The sequence below is a fragment of the Piliocolobus tephrosceles genome, chromosome 15 (assembly GCF_002776525.5).
Source record: "Piliocolobus tephrosceles isolate RC106 chromosome 15, ASM277652v3, whole genome shotgun sequence".
Taxonomy (NCBI): Eukaryota; Metazoa; Chordata; class Mammalia; order Primates; family Cercopithecidae; genus Piliocolobus; species Piliocolobus tephrosceles.
This window is the reverse complement of record NC_045448.1, coordinates 10559988-10568501: the sequence shown is the minus strand read 5'-3', so window position 1 is coordinate 10568501 and position 8514 is coordinate 10559988.

Sequence of the window (8514 nt, the reverse complement as noted above, 5' to 3'; positions counted from 1 at the left end):
GGTTTACTGGAGTGTGCTCTTGGCAATGACACCAACAAGGAGGTGGCAAAAATAAGGTTGGGTAGGAGAAGCTAAATCATAAAGCTGACTCATGATGTGGGTGCTTACAACGGCCTCAGTGGACCCCCACGGGGAGCTTAAAGATGGGAAGGGCCTTCAGGGTTGTCCCAAATTGAGAAAAGGAGGGCAATCCTTTGTAACCCCAAATCAATCCAGTCATGGAATGTAAGCTGCCCCCAGGGAGGGAGTATAACCTTGGGCACAGCAGCTCTTTTTAGCCAATGGAAGGACACAGCCATGAAGCAACAGCAGTCAACACTCCCCATGACTGGAGGTGTGACTGTCCCCTCTTGAAGTGGGGTCTGGGCTACACACCACAGCATCCACTACGGTATGGCACCAACATTGTTGACTCTAAGGGGCTCCTACAAAAGTCCACGTAGCCATTTGGAACCAAGGTGGTGGCAATTGTGAGAAAGTGGGAAAAATGTCAGCAGATTTTGAATATGTTTTAGTGCTCAAATTATCAGAAATTGCTAAAGAATGTTGGGAGCTGGTGATGGAAAGAGAACCCAATGAGATTTGGGACTTAAGCAACTGGATTGGTGGTGTCACTGATACATATGACAGAGTGTTCGCTGGGCACCTAGGCACTGAACAGATTTATTTCCTTCTTCCTAACCCTCTCCCACTTTATTCTGAAGTTCATATGAGCCAAAGCAAGGATTGGAAGAAATTTTAGAAGTAACCTCCTGGAAGTCCATGAATTAGCAGCAGTGAGAGGCTAGAGGCCTAACAAAGAATTGGGAAGCAGCTGCTATATCCCAAACAGCAAATGTCAGTGTGGATGGGGAAGAGAGAGAATCATTCTGTGGCAGGAGAACTTGGCTGCTGACAATGAGACTGCACCCTTGGGATCTGTCCGTTGGCTTCTTTAGCAGCCAAGCTCTAACCTCTGAAACACAGGAAAAAATGAGCAAGGTGATTTGTCCAGGCCACCTCTACTTCTGAAGAAAAGAGTCATAGCAAATGATCCACCACTATCTAGTCCCAGAGTGCATTAATACAAACCACCCCAACACACTGGGGTGCTCTAAGATTGGCCCCAGACAAGCCATGGGGATACAGCACAGAAAAACTGTCCATGGCCTATATCAAAGATGCAGCTAGAGACCAGGCATCGTGGGAGGTTCACAAAGGGGAGGCCTGGTCTTGTCTGCAGGAAGTTGTGCTCACAGCTTGTCTGCCCAGACTTGCTAGAGAGGCCACATCCATGACAAAGGCTCAGACCTCACTTTTGGAGTGGCCACCATATGTTTTGGTTTTAGCTTTGCCTAGAAGCCTTGCAAATTGTTTAGTAAAGCCAGGCCAGAGCAGATATCCAAATGCTACTGCATCGATCCCAAGCTACCTATTTGACTTGTTAGATGGCATAGAGGGTGGAGATATTATCACTCTACTAAGTGCCTCCTTATCAATGAGTCCCAGAAAGGAGCATGTGCCCACTTATCCCCATTTGCTGTGCTACATTAAAAATCATTTATGGCCAGGTGCAGTGGCTCGCACCTGTAATCTCAACACTCTAGGAGGCCGAGGTAGGCTGATCACTTGAGCCCAAGAGTTCAAGACAAGCCTGGGCAACATGGTGAAACCCCATCTCTACAAAAAATACAAAAATTAGTCAGGCATGGTGGTGCATGCTTATAGTCCCAGCTACTTGGGAGGCTGAGGTGTGAGGATCACTTGAGTCCAGGAGGTTGAGGCTATAGTAAGCTGTGATCATGCCACTGCACTCCAGCTTGGGCAACAAACTCTATCTCAAAAAAATGTAAAAGAAAATTTTTTTAAATCATTGATTTAAGGCTGGGTGTGGTGGCTTAAGCCTGTAATCTCAGAACTTTGAGAGGCTGAGGTGGGAGGATCGCTTGAGCCCAGGAGTTCAAGACCATCCTGGGTAACATAGTGAGGTCCTGTCTCTACAAAAAAATAAAACATTAGCCGGGCATAGAGGCATATGCCTGTGGTCACAGTTTCTTGCAAGACTGAGGCGGGGGATCACATGAGGCTAGGAGGTCACGGCTCCAGCAAGCCATAACTGTGTCACTGCACTCCAGTCTCGGTGACAGAATGAGACCCTGTCTCAAAAAAACAAAAAAAAATCATTTATTATTGCCCTTGGATAGAATCTTTAAATTCACAGAAACACTTAGAACCCTGTAGAGGGAGAAGTGCTGAATTGCAAGTTCTCCAACAATGCTTCCTCTTTCTAGATGTTTGCTCAGCATCAATTCAGATACTGCTGAATAGAAGGTAACACCCAACCATACAGTCAGAGGCCTTCTGGGGAAATGGGGGACTGCTGTCCCCTAACCCCTCTTTCTCCTGCCTCTACCCCTTGGCTTCACAGCGATTATTCATTTTTTAACACTCACATGCTGGGTGCCTGTTGCCTGTGTCAGGGGCACGCTGTCAGTCCCTACAAACAGGTAAAACTGATTAACTGAATCTTGCCCTCCACCGGCTTACCGTGCAACAGTAGAGACTGAAAGCAACAGACGAGAGTGAGCTTTGGAAGAGCTGATGAGGCCATGATTAATTTCAACTGAGAGGTAAGAGAGGAGGAAGGAGGGATGTAGATTCCAGCTGGGCCATAAAGGATGGGCAATATTTTAACAACAGAAAAGTGAGACGAGGGCATTCCAAATCTCTGAAGGCTGTTTTAAAACACGACCTGAAAATTCTGTGGCTATCTTCTCACTGGGAGGTAGAATCCACTCCCCCTCCCCTTCATCCTGGGCCCAGCGACCTGCTTAACCAGGGTCAGTTTCCAAACCCAGGTCTTGAAGTGGCAGCTTCCTCCTCCTGACTCTTAGGATGCTCACTCTCAGAGCACAGCTTACAGAGGACAGCAGACACCCCCAGGATCCATGAGAAGAGACCTCCAGGAGAAGCTTTCGCGGGTGTGCCCACCACCAGCCCCAGTGGAGGTCCCAGCCAACATCAGCTCCAACTTCCAACCATGTGAGTGAGCCGGCCCAGCTCCCTGGCTTTGCGCTACCCCAGCTGGTGCCACTGATACAGGAGGTAGAAAGAAATTATTTAGACAGATAGTGAGGGCAAAAGAGTCCTCGACAGAACTTCCCTTCTAACAAAAAACAGCTCAAGAAATTATTTTTTTCCTAACCAAGAATAGACTGAAAAATCAAACTACAGACATAGATAAACAAAGAAAACTAGAAAAACTAGAAACTTATACAGGGAAATGCCAACGACATCGATAGAAAAGAGACTACCTGGGGGCCTGACGTGTCCACCATGGAAGTTCCATCTTCCCCTGCTTTGTTAACACGTGTACAGTAAAAAAGAAATGGGCAACACAACTCAGACTGAAAACCCACCTACATAATAAAATACTGGGGTGGGGGTTGCCAGAAATGTACGCCCTATACAAATGGCACACCTGGTCCTAATCAATTTTTCATGCCCTCTGTAGATCAGACACTGCCTCCCCACCAACTCATCTATTAAACACCCACATTTAACCACAGATCAACAACCCATTTTTCTGGGACCCCTCTCTATAACAGAGAGCTGTTCTCTCTCTTTCACCTATTAAACTTCCGCTCTTAACCTCATTCTTTGTGGGTCCACGTCTTTAATCTCCATGACCACGAGACAACGAACCACGGGTATTACCCCAGACAACGAGGCCACTTCACCATGCCAAGAACGCCTCTGGACTTCAGTGTCTCCCTAGGTAAAATGAGACTAGTCATGTCTAACTGCAGGGCTGCTGTGAGGATTAAAGCCACCAACACGTGGTGGCTCCATCTAATAGAGGCCACCAGGGCAAACCTGCAGACCAGCAAAGGTGGGCTTCTCAGATCACTGTGACAAGAGAGGGCACCCAGAGGACCTATGAGGCAACTCTAACCAAGCCAGCCAACAGGATTACCACAGGGTGCTGGAGAAGGGAAGGATGTAGGTAAGATTTAAATAAAGCAGTGTTTTTTTGTTTGTTTGTTTGTTTGTTTGTTTGTTTGTTTGTTTTGAGACGGAGTCTCGCTCTGCCGCCCAGGCTGGAGTGCAGTGGCCAGATCTCAGCTCACTGCAAGCTCCGCCTCCCGGGTTTATGCCATTCTCCTGCCTCAGCCTCCCGAGTAGCTGGGACTACAGGCGCCCACCACCTCGCCCGGCTAGTTTTTTGTAGTTTTTAGTAGAGACAGGGTTTCACCGTGTTAGCCAGGATGGTCTCGATCTCCTGACCTCGTGATCCGCCCATTTCGGCCTCCCAAAGTGCTAGGATTACAGGCTTGAGCCACCGTAAAGCAGTGTTTTAATAGGCTTAGAGCAAAACACAACTCTGTATAAAGGAATTACGGTCAGACCTGGGCTACGAAGTGGATGGAGGTTCCTCTTTCCCTGGAAATGATGAAGTTAAGACAAATGTGCAATGTTGTGTCCAGAAAGCCCTGGCTTGGAAATCAAGGCAGCTTCTCAGTGTTAAGATGACTCAGGTCCTTCAGACAAAAGAAGGATGTTCCATTCTCACTCTATTTATCACAAATAGCACAGTTTATAACAGTCTGTGCTTTTTCAGGAATAAGACTTTTCAGCACTATAACTTTTTGTTGATTAACAAAAGCAGTTTTAACAGGTTCACAGATGTAAATATGTGGAGCATGGCATATGGTGAACATTCGGTAATAGTTTCCCCCATCCCCACCTCACTCATCTCCCCTCTTTGACTTTCAGCCTCGGCGTCTTCTCCTGCCCACTCCCTATCAAGGAAAAGTCCCATAAGGTATCCGTCAACCACCACGGCTAATGCACCCAGTAAGCAGAGGAAACCCCCACAGTAGAAGCCCCCATCTATTCACAATAGCCAAAAGGTGGAAACAATCCAGGTGTCCACTAACAGACGGAAGGATAAACAAAATGAGGTCTACTCATACGATGGAATGTGACTAAGCTTTAAGAAGGAAATTGACACATGCCACAGCGTGAATGGACCTTGAAGACGTTACACTGAGTAAAATCAATCACTCACAAAAGGACAGTACCGTAGGATTCTACTTACATGAGACGTCTAGAGTAGTCCAATTTATACAGATAGAAAGTAGGATGACAGTTGCCAGGGGGCAGGGGAAGGGGGAATGAGGAGTTGGCATTTAATGGGGATAGAGTTTCAGCTCTGGAATGAAGATTGCACAATGATGTGAGTGTATTTAATGCCACTGAACTGTACACTTAAAAATGGTTAAAGGCCAGGTATGGTGGCTCACACCTGTAATCCCAGCACTTTGGGAGGCTAAGGCAAGTGGATTACCTGAAGTCAGGAGTTTGAGACCAGCCTGACCAACATGGCAAACCCCTGTCTCTACTAAAAAAATACAAAATTAGCTAGGCATGGTGGCATAAGACTGTAATCCCAGCTACTCGAGAGGCTGAGGAAGGAGAATCGCTTGAACCCAGGAGGCAGAGGTTGCAGTGAGTCGCGATAGCGCAATTGCACTCCAGCCTGGGCGACAAAAGCAAAACTCCGTCTCAATAAATACATAAATAAAATAAAATAAAATAAATAGAATAGAATAGAATAGAATAAAATAGAATAAAATAAAATAAAATAGAATAAAATAAAATAAAATAGAATAAAATAGAATAAAATAAAATAAAATAGAATAAAATAAAATAAAATAAAATAGAATAAAATAAAATAAAATAATAAAATAGAAAAATAAAATAAAATATTAAAGTGAGCCGGGAACAGTGGCTCATGCCTGTAATCCCGACACTTTGGGAGGCTGAGGTGGGCAGATCACTTGAGGCCAGGAGTTTGAGACCAGCCTGGGCAACATAGCGAAACCCCATCTCTACAAAAAAAATATAAAAACTAGTGAGGCGTGTTGTGGCTTGTATCTGTAGTCCAGCTGCTTGGGAGGCTGAAGTGGGAAGATTGCTTGACACCGGGCGGTCGAGGCTGCAGTGAGCCATGATCACACCACGGCACTCCAGCCTGGGTGACAAAGTGAGACCTGGCTCAAAGAAAAGATAAAATAAAATAAAATAAGTTAAAGCGGTAAATTTTATTTTATGTTATGTGTATTTTATCAGTATTTTTAAAAGGCTTCATCTGCCTATCCCCACTGAAAATAAGACTCTACTCTACCTGTGATCCAAACCTCAGAATGAATGAGAAAGTCCAAAGAGGAGCACTGTCTCCTGAGCACCTCTAGGAAGAGGTACATGTGCCCTGTCAGGTCTGCCCAGTTCCTTCCGTGGGTACGTTAGTCCAGATTCTTCACCCTCAGAACATTAGGCCCTGCATTAGTCAAAGTCAAGCTAAACTGCTGTGACAAGTTATTCCAAGATACAGTGGCTTAAAACTACAGAATCTTCTCTCTAAAGTAACAGCTGCGTGGTAAGCCGTCCAGGTTGGAGGGTGGCACTGATCTTCCATTCTAGACGTGGGTTCCTTCCCTGTCACTGCTCCAGTGTCCCCAAGGGCACTATGGGGGTCTGCATGGTAGAAGCTGGGGTGCCCCAAGTCTAGCAATTCCGCCTGGTGGAAGAGGAAACAGGACCTGGCTAAGTAGTTGGGATTATCACCTTAACTCCCATTCCATTGGCAAGGCCCTTGGGCACCCACCAGGGGAGCTGTGGGGTGAAGTGTAGCAGGCAGTGTATACCTGGCTGCAGTTCTGTAACTGTGGAGGAATTGCCAGAATCGCAACTTTGATTTTGATTGTTTGCAGTCTCTTCCACAGGCCCTAAAACAAGAGTCACTTTCAACTCTGGTGCTTGGGGACAGTTCTTTGTTCCAACCCAGAAAGATGACCTGAATGACTAGAACTCAGAATAGGCACCTGGGAGTCCCTTAGAGTTAGACAGAGGGGGTTCCAGGCATAGTGCTACTGGCCGTGTCCTAACAGTGTTGCCATCGGCTGCCGAGGTGGGGCAAGTGACTTGCTGCTGATAACATAAAGTTCTCACGTCTGCAAACCACCTACTCTTTTAGCTAAATTAGAGAGTAATCAAAGTTAGCCTTTTAATAACATCACTTTCACTCATGAAAAACCACACAAGCTTCCTGAGTGGAAGAAGAAGGGAGAGTGATCCTAGCGGGCTGGAGCAGCCAACGGTGCGTGTGTGTGCATCGGCAAAGAATGGCGAGGGTGAAGGATTGCAATAGTCAAAGAATTGTCTCACAGGAGGCAGCAGGTTTTAGGGGAGAGAGCTTGAATGTAGGCATCAAGGAACTTGGGTTCTGGCTTTTGACATGTCATTAACTAAGTTGAATGAGGACATTCCTTGAAAGCCTATACTGTGCCAAGCACATGCCCAGTGTGGGTCTTGGGCAGGTCACATGACATCTCTCCCTTGCCTGTCGCCTCCACCCTCTGCCCCCAACAAAACAGAAGGTTGAATTCATGTCCTCTGAGACTTTCTTCAACTCTGCTACAACCTGATTCTATGAAGTAGAAGCTCACCCTCTGATCTTGGGAAGCAAAATAACTGTGGAAAAAAGGAACGCTGTACAAAGAAAAAAATCCCAGTCACATATGTGGTCTTCCTGGCAAAAGGGCATGACTTCAGTCCAATCACAAGAGAATTTCAGATAAACCCAAAGGATAAATGTTGTATTTTTAAAAGTGGGGAGATGGGATTGTGTGCTTCTAAAGTGTCAATGCCAAAAAAAAAAAAAAAAAAAGCACAAAAAGGGCATGAAAATGTTCCAAATGAACAGAGGCTGAAGAGACAAGATAATTTAACCCAACACCTGACTCTAGGCTGGAGCCTGTGAAAAAGAGAGGAAAATGGTGTTTTGAAAAAAAAAAAAAAAAAGGACACAGGCCGGGCACATGGCTCACGCCTGTAATCCCAGCACTTTGGGAGGTCGAGGCGGGTGGATCACCTGAGGCTGGGAGTTCGAGACCAGCCTGTTCAACATGATGAAACCACTCTCTACTAAAATAATTTTTTAAATTAGCCAGGCACGGTGGTGGGTGCCTGTAATCCCAGCTACGTGAGAGGTCGAGGCAGCAGAATCACTTGAACCCGGGAGGCAAAGGTTGCAGTAAGCCCAGATTTCGTCACTGCACTCCAGCCTGGGCAACAAGAGTGAAACTCCATCTCAAAAAAACAAAAACGAAAAAAGACAAATACAATTTCTCTTATATGAAGTACCTAAATTAGCCAAATTCATAAAGAAAGAAAGTTGAATAGAGGTGACCAAGGGCGGGGGACAGCAGGGAAGGGGGAGTTACTGCTTAATGGGTACAGAGTTTCCGTTTAGCGTGACAAAAAAGGTCTAGAGATGATTAGTGGTGATGGTTCTACAACATTGTGAATGTATTTAATGCCACTCAATTGTACATTTAAAAATGGATGCTGACCAGGCGCAGTAGCTCATGCCTGTAATAGCACCTTGAGAGGCTGAGGCAGGCAGATCACATGAGGTCAGGAGTTCGCAACCAGCCTGGCCAATATGGTGAAACCCCGTCTCTACTAAAA